This window comes from Lactuca saligna, chromosome 3, assembly GCF_052625555.1.
Source record: "Lactuca saligna cultivar CGN05327 chromosome 3, ASM5262555v1, whole genome shotgun sequence".
NCBI lineage: Eukaryota > Viridiplantae > Streptophyta > Magnoliopsida > Asterales > Asteraceae > Lactuca > Lactuca saligna.
In genome coordinates, this window is record NC_136419.1 from 4,128,095 (window position 1) to 4,141,087 (window position 12,993).

The following is a 12,993-nucleotide window of genomic DNA, read 5'->3' on the forward strand; positions in this document are numbered from 1 at the left end:
TTTGCTTGGATTCGAATTACATTGCAGTTGGGGCATCTCTTAGAGGTAATATCTCGTTATTGGACTGTTGTTATGTTGTTTCTTCATTTTGGGGTTTGTGGGAATTTGTCTATGGATGTAATGGGAAGTCTAGAGGTTAGATCTGAGGTTTCTACCTCAGATCTGGAAGGGAGAAGAATCAGAGAGCATGAAAGTCCCTGTGTTGGAGTGTTTAGTGAAGCTTACATGTCCCAAACGCTAGCCCAATGTGCAAACGACTTAGATCTCTTTGGATTCACGTAAAGTTTGCCACTTTACGTGATGGATGAGTGGTAGGAGACTAGATCTATGTTTTGGAGCAGTTGCACGACCTGGAATGCTTCTGAATGAGTTCAGACCGGTGGTACTCAGCGAGTCACATGGGTGTACTCGACGAGTTGCTTGAAGATGATCTGGGACTCGGCGAGTTGGAAGAACAACTCGGTGAGTAGGTTGATGATAGCCTTAGACTCGGCGAGTCTTGTCGAAGGGTCCCGATATTCTCTGGTTGAGTCGAGAATCGGTGAGTCGAGGGATGACTCGGTGAGTTGTGTACGAGTGGACTCAGAGTTGTTGGACTCGGCGAGTCTCGGGGTGACTCGGCGAGTTAGGTCGCGGATTGAGTGAAGTTCTGATTATGGGAACTCGACGAGTCACAGGGTTGACTCGGCGAGTAGGGTCAGTCAGGGGTTGACTTTGACTGAGGACTTTGATTTTGACCAAGGGTTGGCCGTTGACTTTTAGGTTTTGGTCAGCGATGTGGCCTTTGGGCCAAGAGAGGGGTAAAATAGTCTTTTACCCTTAAGAGGGTGCTATGAGAGGATTGATTCTAGTCTCGAGAGTTATATTCATGAGAATATTTTGCCTTACGTGTTAGGCGGTGGCGAGTTCGAGATTTAAGTGTGGGGATATCTGCTTTCTGCTTGCCAGGTGAGTCTTCTCACTATACTTTACCTCGAGTAGGTAACTAGAGTTATGTGATCAGAGTATTTGTATGTCATATGTACGTGATGTGTTGTACTGCATTACTTCTATGTGATTTATGCTGTGCATGTTTATAGAGTTGGAACCGGAAGGTTCCCAGAGTTAGAACCTGAGGGTTCACAGAGTTTGGGTGCACGGACCCATAAAGTTATAGCCTCGAGTGGTTAATATGTGCTGTGTGTGGTATTTTGGGGAACTCACTAAGCTTTGTGCTTACAGTGTTTTGTGTTATGTTTTTCAGGTTTCTTTCAGTATCACGGGACGGCACCGGCTTGATTGTACACACCAGAGAAAGAGTCATATTTTGGAGGATCCTGGTTTTCTATGCAAGTGAAAATGGAGTTATGTTTTGTAATTCGACTATGAATGAGATTTTGAACAAGTGTTTCTAAGAACAAAATGATTGTTTTAAATGAAAATTTTGTCTTGAAATTTATGGTGTTACATTACGTCCCTAAAACAAAATCTATCTTGAGGGACCTAATCTAGGATTTTCATCGGGACGGACATTACTGCTAAGGGGTTTCCTCAACAATAGATATCCTAAAGGCAATCATGAGGGGGATAGAGTACACCGGTGAACACATCGTTCACAACACCTACAGGTTATGAACCTGCTAGCGTTCCACAAGACTGTCTAGAATGAGTATGTGGTCGTTATCCATACTCCGCTAAATAACTAGATCAATAACAACAACATCGAGGCCTCTCATCTGTTTTTCACACACCAATTATCTACCCATGTTCTACCCAACATATTAGTAGATAAAAATATATATTTTTATACATAGTTTAAAACCGGTATAGCATTCTCATTCAATACATAGTCCTCATAACAAATGAGGCACACCCACATAACACGTATTTCATAGAGAATAAATCATATCTATGAGATAGAAGCAAGTGAATATACATTCACACACATAACAACAAAATTATACATATAACACGTATTTCGTATAAAATACTTCATAATTATGCGTTAGAAGAAAGTAACTACACACTCACGTGATCAGAAGATGATCGGACAGCACTACGACTTGCAGAAGTAGTATTCTTCAGTACATCCGGAAGATCTTCACAAAAACCGGGCTTCTCGCTAGTAGAGCTTCGGCTCGGGAATGGCACTTCACGGGATCTTCGGGGCTTCGGAACTTGCTTCGGGTCTCGGGAATAATACCAGGGCTTCGGGATACTTCTAGCACGTAAAACGATGCAAAACGAGAGAAAGAGAAGAGAATATGGAAAATGGAGTCGGCTGCCCTCGCAACCCTTTTATAGGAGGTTGAGGCCTCGCAGTACGCTGGGCGTACGGCTCGGTTCGTCATTGAATGCGTCATCAGAGCACTCGAGTCCGAGGTGGTGCATGCATCAGGGTACGCTGGGCGTACTCAACTACGTTGGGCGTAGTTCGGATCGTATCGATGACTCCCCCCCCCTTCCTTCGGATAATATCGGAATTTAATAATTAAATTTTAATTTTAATTATTTAATAAACTTCGAAAATTCATATCTTCTTTATACGAACTCCGTTTTCGACCTTCTTTATATCCACGCGTAGGTGAGACTAGGCTCTACAACTTTCGTTTAGACTCCATTGGCTAATTTTGAATTTATTTTTACTATTTATTTTTAGTAGGTCGGGACAAGAAAATTTCGTTATAAATTCATAACTTCTTCATCCGACGTCCGTTTTCGTCTGTCTTTTCACCAATGCGCCACTATCAATGAGATCTTCGATTCTCATTTAGATTTTTTCAACCAACAACCACTCGATCTCGAACCGAGTATTCGGACTGCATACTGCTAAGTCGAAACTTCAGAAAAACATAACTTCCTCATACGAAGTCAGATTTGGGCGTTCTTTTTATGTAAGCTCTCGGTTTAATGAACTCTACGACATTTGTTTAGATAACTAGGGCTAAATATCTCTCTAACATAAATTTCACTTTTGTTATGTCATTTAGAGTTGCCGGTTCCATCGCGAAATTTCGACAGGTCATAACTTCTTCGTTATAACTCGGATTTCGGCATTCTTTATATATTCGGAAACCTCATTTCAACTACTACAACATTATCCATACATATCATATTTATCTAACATTTCATTTTGAAGCTTATTTTTATTCTTAATTAAATTAAGACACACAACACATAATACTCAAATAATACACTTCTATTATTTCAAAACGGGTTACAAAGGTTAACCTAGACTATTATATCAACCTTAATGACAAGCCCAAAAACATAGGCGTTACAATTCTCTCCACCTTAGAGTGATTCTATCCCCAGAATCATAAATCAACAAACAAATGCGGATAGCGACCCATCATGTCACTCTCCGTCTCTCAGGTGAGATTCGGCCCATTCGTGTGTTTCCATCGGACAAGCACTAACTCGACCATCTTGTGTCGCAACTTCTTAGTCTTTCGGTCAACGATTGCCTCTGGTTCTTCAATCAACCTTTTGTTCTCATCGATTCTCAACTCTGAAATTGGAATCATGTCGGGAACTTCTCCCGTGAACCTCCTCAAAGAACACACATGGAAAGTGTTATGAATTCCATTCAGTTCTTCTGGTAATTCAAGCTTGTAAGCTTGGTTCCCAATCCTCTGAAGAACTTTAAACGGTCCAATAAACCTTGGACTTAATTTTCCCCTTTTACCAAATCTTATAAGTCCCTTCCATGGCGAGACTTTAAGCAAAACCGAATCTCCAACTTCAAAAGTCATCGGTCTTCGCTTGTTGTCAGAATAGCTCTTTTGACGATCCTGAGCTGCTAACATTCTTTCCCTAATTATTTTCAACTTTTCAGCAGTTTGATGAACCATCTCGGGTCCCATAAACTGCTTTTCCCCAGCCTCAAGCCAACAAGACGGCGTACGACACTTATGTCCGTACAAAGCTTGATAAGGTGCCATCTTTATGCTCGAGTGAAAACTATTATTGTAGGAAAATTCTACCAAAGGTAAATGTTCATCCCAGTTACCTATAAATTCCAGAGTACATCCTCTCAGCATATCTTCAAGTGTTTGTATCGTCCGTTCGCTCTGACCATCAGCCTGCGGATGGTAGGATGTACTTAAACACAACTTGGTACCCATTTCCTATTGTAGACTTTTCCAAAACCTCGAGGTGAAACGGCTATCACAATCCGATACAATCATTAATGAAACACCGTGAAGACTCACAATTTCCTTCACGTAAGAATTCACAAGCTTATCCATGGACCATTTCTCCTTGGCTGCTATGAAATGCGTACTCTTAGTGAATCGATCAACGACCACCCAAATCATGTAGTGACCATTCTTTGTTCTGGGCAGTTTAGTGACATAATCCATAGCAATGTCTTCCCACTTACCCATAGGCACAGGTAATGGTTCTAAACTCCCATACGGTTTCTAATGTTGTGTCTTGACTCTAGCACAAGTCACACACTCCGCCACATACTTTGCAACATCAAGCTTCATCGTCAGCCACCAATAATAGGGTTTCAGGTCCCTGTACATTTTAGTGCTACCGGGATGAATCGAGTACATGGTCTTGTGAGCTTCTTCCATTAGAAGATCTCTGACTCCTCCTGTCTTAGGTATCCAAATCTGATCTTGGAACACCTTCTGACCATGACTGTTTATACCGAACACCAATGTTTTTCCCAAACGTTCTTCCTTACGGTCATTCTTCTCAGAAGCTTCCTCTTGAGCTTTCTTTATACTTTCCACAATGGTCGAAACAACTTCAATTCTCAACGCTCTTGGCCTTTTCCTTTCAAGATTGACTTTCCGACTGAGTGCATCAGCAACAGCATTAGCTTTACTAGGGTGGTAAAGTATCTTACAGTCGTAGTCCTTAAGTAACTCTAGCCAGCATTGTTGCCTTATATTCAATTCTTTCTGATTAAAGAGATATTGGAGACTCTTATGATCAGTGAAAAGTTTGCACTTCGTGCTATAGAGGTAATGCCTCCATATTTTTAGAGCGAAAACTACCGCTGCCAACTCCAAATCATGAGTCGGGTAGTTCTTTTCATGATCTTTCCATTGTCAAGACGCATATGTGATCACCTTACGCCTTTGGGTCAGAACAAAACCCAATCCAACCCCACACGCATCGCTATAAACAGCACAGTCTTCAACTCCATCGGGGAGAGAAAGTATCGGTGCCTCGCATAGTTTCTTCTTTAGCTTCTCGAATGCTTCTTTATGCTTATCATTCCAAGCATAAGTAGCTCCTTTGTGGGTCAAAGCTGTTAATGGAGTAGCGATCGAAGAAAAGCCTTGGATAAACCTTCGGTAATATTCGGCTAATCCCAAAAAGCTTTGGATCTTCGTGGGACTTTTTGGTGGTTCCCACTCCATTACAGCTTCAATCTTTGCTGGGTCAACCATTATCCCTTCTTGGTTGACCACGTGACCTAAGAATTGGACTTCTCTAATCCAAAATTTACATTTGGAGAACTTTTCATACAACTTCTCCTTCTTCAAAACTTCTAACACTTCTCGCAAGTGTCTGTCATGCTCCTCTTGGCTTTTCGAATAAATCAGAATGTCATCTATGAACACTATCACAGATTTATCTAGGAACGGATTACAAACACTGTTCATTAAATCATGAATGCCGCTGGAGCATCGGTTAGTCCAAACGACATAACCAAAAACTCGTAGTGCCCATATCGTGTTCTGAATGCAGTATTCTCTATATCCTGCTCTTTTACTTTCAGCTGATGATATCCTGACCTAAGATCGATCTTCGAGAAATAGCTCGAACCTTGAAGTTGATCGAATAGGTCATCAATCCTCGGTAACGGATATCTATTCTTTATTGTTGCCTTGTTTAGCTCTCTGTAATCAATGCACATTCTCATACTTCCATCTTTCTTCTTCACGAATAACACCGGAGCTCCCCAGGGTGATGAACTAGGTCTAATGAAACCTTTGTCCAATAACTCATGAAGTTGCATCATCAGTTCCTTCATCTCTGTCGGTGTTAATCGATAAGGTGCTTTTGCTATTAGCGTCGTCCCTGGTAACAAGTCAATTCTAAACTCCACTTATCTATCAGGCGGTAATCCGGGAAGATCTTCGGGAAATACTTCCGGATAATCACATACGACAGGAATGCTCTGCATCGCCTTTTGCTCCTTCTTAGCATCAGTCACGAATGATAGATACGACGTACATTGTAACAGCCGGATTTTATCAGGTATCTTGTTAGTTGTATTTTGTTGTTTTGTGAGGGGGACTCGGCGAGTTGGAGCTCAGACTCGCCGAGTAAGGACGCGGATTGGACGCAGGATCGCGCCTGGACTCGACGAGTCCAGGATATGGACTCGGCGAGTCAGTGCTGTGTAATGAAACCCTAATTTCTCGGGTTTGAGACTTATTTAAAGGGCCTAATGGCCGTCATTTGTGCTCACCAGCCCCTTGAGTGAAACCCTAATCGAGTGTGAGCATTGGAGCTAAGTAGGAGGCCATTATTGACCTTGGAGGTGCCATTGTTGCAAGGAAAGGAGAAGAGCTAGCCAAGGGAAAGCAAGAAGGAGCTATTTCTGTGGGTTTGGAGTCCAGAGCAGCATCACTTTTGTGGTAATAAATCCGAGTTACCTTCTTGTTGTTATTGCTTATCTAGATTTAGGGTTTGTTGAACCCTTTTATGGCAAGATTTGGTGCTCTTTTGGTCCCTTATGAGGTTGGAACCATAGATCTGGACCCTTAGAGGTCCAGAGTGTCCCTTTACCCAAGCTTTTTGGGGATCAATGGAGGCTTTGGATTGGAATCCTCATGCCTTGGGTCAAAAACGCCATTATTGAGTTATAGGGTGTGTTATGAGCACCAAGATAGGAGCTTTACGTGATGAATCAGTCGAGGGAGGCCAGATCTATAGTTTTTGGAAGCAGATCTGACCTTAAAAGCGAGTTGGAGTGGTTGCATGGCATGGACTCGCCGAGTCTGTTCATCCGACTCGGCGAGTAGCTTGAAGATTGCCTTAGGACTGCTCAGCGAGTGGTCCAATCGAGTCATGGGTAGACTCAATGAGTCAGGGTGAGTCGGAGAGGGATGACGAGTGGACTGAGTCAAACCTGGACTCGCCGAGTTGTCCTTGAGACTCGGCGAGTTGAGTCGGGGTGGCCCCGCGATTCATTCAGGTGAAACTCGTCGAGTAAAGGGGGGGGGGGATACTCGACGTGTAGTAAGAGGATTTCAGAGGGTGGTGAAAACGTCTAGACTCACCGAGTCGCCATGGTACTCGCCGAGTCCGGTCAGAGTTGACCGTTGACCAGAGTTGACCTGTGTTGACTCCTTATAAATAGTCAACCTTAGAGATACAAAATGTTAATTAGAAGCATATAATGTTATAGGAGGATTAGAGCTCGGAGGATCGAGCACGAGGGATTTCTAGGATTCGTGAGATATCGAGATACGCGAGGTGAGTCTTCTCACTATACTATATTACCTTGAGTAGGTAACCTGAGTTATATGATAGAGTATTGTATGCTATGTATGTTATGTGTTGTACTGCATTATTTCTATGTGATTTATGTAGTGCATGTTTATCAGAGCTAGAACCTGAGGGTTCACAGAGTTTGGGTGCACGGATCCACAGAGTTATAGCCTCGAGTGGCTAATATGTGTTATATGTGGTATTTTGGGGAACTCACTAAGCCTTATGCTTACAGTGTTTGATGTTATTGTTTCAGGTACTAGTGACGACCGCGGGAAGGCGCCGGCTTGATCCGTACACACACACACACTCGGAGTTTTACATTGTGATCTTGGGATTTTGTATTGACCTATTTTGGATAATTAATATGGTTGTTTGATGAATTTTAATGGAATTATGTTCTATAAGAAAATTGAAAAAAAAAATTGTTCTGAAATTTACGGTGTTACAAATTGGTATCAGAGCCTTGGTTTGAGGGATTCGGGTACACCTTCGGGAGTATTTGAACTCAAACTGAGGAATTGGAAAGATATTTTCAAAAGAAAACCAAAATTTTCTAAGAGTAAAAGACTTTCTTGAAAAAGAAACAAATTCCAGGAAGATACGTGTGTACGATCAGTCAGCGCCCGAACGGTGAATTCCCAAAATACCTTTATATTACGTGATATTAATATTAATATGATGTATCTGCATGCTAGAGTAGGCTAGGTATTGCTAATAGGACTAGAGTGGCCTGATTGTGATGCCTTAGCTTAGGGAGGGGTGAGCTGCTATGAGATGCTGAGAGTGAGTAGGTAGCAGCAAGGGGTTTATGAGAGATCTGTTAGAAAGTGGTTTACGCATGATAGAGTACTTGGGAATTGGGATCCGAAGAGGAAGGTTTGGGGTGTGTACTGAGACGGTGTGGACAGTAGTATTGGGCCCGTACTACTGAAAGCACCGGGGTAGTACACAGTCCAAATAAGAATCTTGGGATACCAGATCATTCATGAGGAGGTGGCTGCGGTCATCAGAGCTGAGATACCAGAGATGTTCGGGTCTATTAAGACCGCGCTGATTAAGACATTTGACGAGCGTTATGCCGCTCTTTCTGAGGCTGCTGTTGCAGCGGCTACCGCAGCGATCGCTGCAGCGAGACCCCAGGGAGGTGATGCGTCACTGTTTCGGGGTTTCAGCAACACCAAACCACCAGAGTTTGATGGTACACAGGATCCGGTGGCAGCTATGAGGTGGATATCTGATATGGAGGGGTGCTTCTTCACTTGCTCATCCCCTGAGCATTTGAAGGTTCGGTTCGCGCTGAACCAGCTTCGCTTGGGAGCGAAGGACTGGTGGAAGTTTGTGACGGCGCATTTCACGCCTACTGAGCTTTCGGCAGTGACCTGGAAGAGGTTCACTACCATGTTCCGAGATGAGTACGTTCCCCAGGTGGAGAAGGAGCGTCTGGCACAGGAGTTTCTGACCCTCAAGCAGGGTACTGAGTCAGTTACCGCGATCACGAGGATGTTTCATGAGAGGGCGATGTTCTGCCCTGAGCACGTGTCCACTGAGCAGGCACGTATGAGCCGCTACCTGAGCATTTTGAGACGGGATATTCGGGAGTTCGCTGCGAACTCCTCGTATCGGACATTTGCTGAGCTTCAGGAAAATACCCGGAAGAGGGAGATTGAGCTTGAGACTCAGGCCAGGGAGGAGGCGGAGTCTCTAGGGAGGGATCGGCGGCCGGCACAGCTTCAGCCGGCAGCCAAGCGGGCCTAGCCCGCTGATCCCAAACCCGGGAGCCAGAAGGGCCGCACTTGCGGGAAGTGCGGCAAGGGTCACGATGGAGTCTGTCGAGCAGGGTCTTGCTACAAATGTGGCAAGGAGGGGCATATGGCCAAGGACTGCCCCAAGGGGTTTGCAGTGTGTTTTCACTGCAACCAGACCGGACATCGGAAGGCGGAGTGTCCGCTGCTGTGTGGAGTGTCTCAGGGATCTGCTCCCGCCGCCATCAGAGCTACAGAGAGTCGGCCCGTGAAGGCCGAAGCACCGAGAGCTCGAGGGAGAGCCTTTCAGCTGACTGCGAAAGAGGTCCGCGCTGCACCCGACGTTGTGGCTGGTACGTTTCCTTTTATATATTTATTTTTGGTGTTAAGATATTATGCTTATATTATGCTATGCATAGGTACCTTCCTTGTGAACTCTGTGCCTGCTTTAGTGTTATTTGACTCGGGTGCGAGTCGGTCTTTTGTATCTTTGGCCTTTAGTCAGCATATCAGTGTTAGTTGTGAGGCATTGAGTCGGCCTCTTCGGGTTTCCATAGCCGCCGACAGAGTGATTTGTGTCACAGAGGTCCTCTGGGGATGTGCGTTAGAGATTTTTGGGGTTGAGTTTCCGATCGATCTGGTTCCTATTACGATGGGTGATGTCTGTATCATAGTGGGCATGGACTGGTTGAGCCGATTCGGCGCGGTTTTCGACTGCGAGCGTCAGCTGGTGACCATACGAGATCCTAGTGGGGGAGTTCTTTCAGTATACGGCGAGGGTACACGTTCTGGGTCAGCCTTTTGTTCGGCCGCTAGGGCGAGGCAGTGTTTACAACAGGGCTGTAAGGGTTTCATGGCGTATGTGATGGATACGCGAGTGATCTCCGAGAGACCGAGTTCAGTGGATGAAGTTCCGGTGGTGCGTGAGCTTCCAGATGTTTTTCCCGAAGAGTTACCAGGTGTGCCTCCCGTGAGGCAAGTGGAGTTCGGTATCGATTTGGTTCCGGGAGCCGCGCCTATCGCTAAGGTGCCTTATCGCCTTGCACCTCCAGAGATGCAAGAGTTATCCTCGCAGCTTCAGGAGCTGCTGGGGAAGGGGTTTATTCGGCCGAGTAGCTCGCCATGGGGAGCACCCATTCTGTTTGTGAAGAAGAAGGACGGCTCGCATCGAATGTGTATTGATTACCGAGAATTGAATAAGCTGACGGTCAAGAACCGTTACCCGTTGCCGAGGATCGACGATTTATTCGATCAGTTGCAGGGAGCATCTTGGTTCTCCAAGATCGATTTGAGGTCGGGCTATCATCAGGTGAGGGTGCGGGACGAGGACGTCCAGATTACAGCATTCAGGACGTGTTATGGGCATTATGAGTTTGTGGTGATGCCTTTTGGGCTCACCAATGCCCCGACTGTGTTCATGGACCTCATGAACAGGGTATGCAGACCGATGTTGGATCGGTCAGTGATTGTGTTTATCGATGATATTCTAGTATATTTGAGATCTAGAGAGCAACATGAGGAGCATTTGAGGGAGGTTCTTGGAGTTTTGAGATCGGAGAAACTTTATGCAAAGTTTTCCAAGTGCGATTTCTGGTTGCGGGAGGTCCAGTTTCTGGGGCACCTCGTTAATCAGAAAGGGATATTGGTCGATCCGGCCAAGGTTGACGCGGTGATGAGGTGGGAGGTGCCAAAGTCACCTTCTGAGATCAGGAGCTTCCTTGGGCTGGCAGGGTACTATCGGAGGTTTATCTAGAATTTCTCCAAGATTGCAGTGCCACTAACCAGATTGACCCGGAAGGGTGTTACATTTTTATGGGGTCCCGAGCAGCAGACCTCCTTTGAGACGCTTCGCCAAAGGTTGTGCGAAGCTCCGGTATTAGCTCTTCCGGAAGGGATGGAAGATTTTGTGGTATTCTGTGATGCATCGATTTTAGGGCTGGGAGCGGTGCTGATGCAGAAGGGGCATGTGATAGCATATGCATCGAGGCAGTTAAAGCCTCATGAGATGAGATATCCCACACATGATTTAGAGCTGGGGGCAGTGGTGTTCGCCCTCAAGATTTGGTGGCACTACTTGTATGGGGTTCGTTGTACGATATACACGGACCATAAGAGCTTGAAGTACTTGATGGATCATCCTAACCTAAATATGCGGCAGAGGAGGTGGTTAGATGTAGTCAAGGATTATGATTGCGAGATCTTGTATCACCCGGGCAAGGCTAATGTGGTAGCCGACGCATTGAGTCGTAGGGCAGAGAGTACTCCATTGCGAAATGTATGTTTGAGATTGACCGTGATAGCTCCAGGACGCCATTCGTGGGGCACAGGCCGAGGCTGTGCATCCGAAAATGCAGAAGAGAGAACGGGTCGTTGGGTTGGTTTCTGAGTTCGTGTTGGATAGTCGAGGGCTTATGACTTTTCAGGGCCGGATTTGGGTACCGTTTGTGGGTGGTACGCGTACTACATTGATGGAGGAAGCTCATAGATCGAAATTTTCGATCCATCCTGGGGCTACAAAAATGTATTTGGATTTGAGGAAAGAGTATTGGTGGCCTTGTATGAAGAGGGACGTCGCATGGTTTGTCTGTCGAAGGGTGAAGGCCGAGCACCAGAGACCGCATGGCAAGTTGCAGCCATTGGAGGTTCCCGAGTGGAAGTGGGAACAGATCACTATGGATTTCATCACCAAATTGCCGAGGACTGCCAGAGGAGTCGATGCAATTTGGGTGATTGTGGATAGGTTGACGAAGAGCGCTCACTTTCTTGCCATCAGTGAGAGTTCTTCGGCGGAGAAGTTGGCAGAGATTTATGTGAGGGAAGTAGTATCTCGGCATGGGGTGCCGATCTCGATTGTTTCGGACCGTGATGTGCGCTTCACTTCCCGATTCTGGAATAAATTTCATGAGGAGTTAGGTACTAAGCTGCATTTTAGTACCGCATACCACCCCCAGACAGACGGCCAGAGTGAGCGGACGATTCAGACGCTTGAGGACATGCTTCGAGCATGTGTATTGGATTTTGGGGGTAGCTGGGATACGTATTTACCCTTGGCAGAGTTTTCCTACAATAACAGCCATCATTCGAGCATCGGTATGCCGCCCTTTGAGCTGTTGTATGGTAGGAGGTGTCGGACTCCCATTTGTTGGGGAGAGGTTGGGCAAAGAGTGATGGGCAGTACAGAGATCGTGATTCAGATGACAGAGCAGATACAGCAGGTCAGACAGAGTTATTGACCGCCCAGAGCCGACAAAAGAGTTATGCGGACAGACGCCGGTCCGAGCTTGAATTTCAGGTTGGCGACTTCGTTCTCCTGAAGGTTTCTCCTTGGAAAGGGGTGATCCGGTTCAGGAAGAGGGGCAAGTTGGGGCCCCGGTTTATAGGTCCATTTGGTGTGATTGCAAGGGTAGGCCGGGTAGCCTATCGGTTGGAGTTGCCAGCAGAGTTAGGACAGATTCACAACACTTTTCATGTATCGCAGTTGAAGAAGTGTATAGCCGATGAATCGGCAGTGGTTCCGTTAGAGGATATTCAGGTAGATGCAAGCCTGAATTATGCCGAGAGACCAGTGGCCATCAGGGATCGGAAGATCAAGGTTTTGAGAAACAAGGAGGTACCTCTGGTGTTGGTTCAGTGGCAACATCGGAGGGGATCAGAGATGACCTGGGAGCCAGTGCGTATGATGCAGGAGCAGCACCCAGAGCTGTTTTTAGAGCGAGACTTCGAGGGCGAAGTCTAGTCCAAGTGGGGGAGAGTTGCAACAGCCGGATTTTATCAGGTATCTTGTTAGTTGTATTTTGTTGTTTTG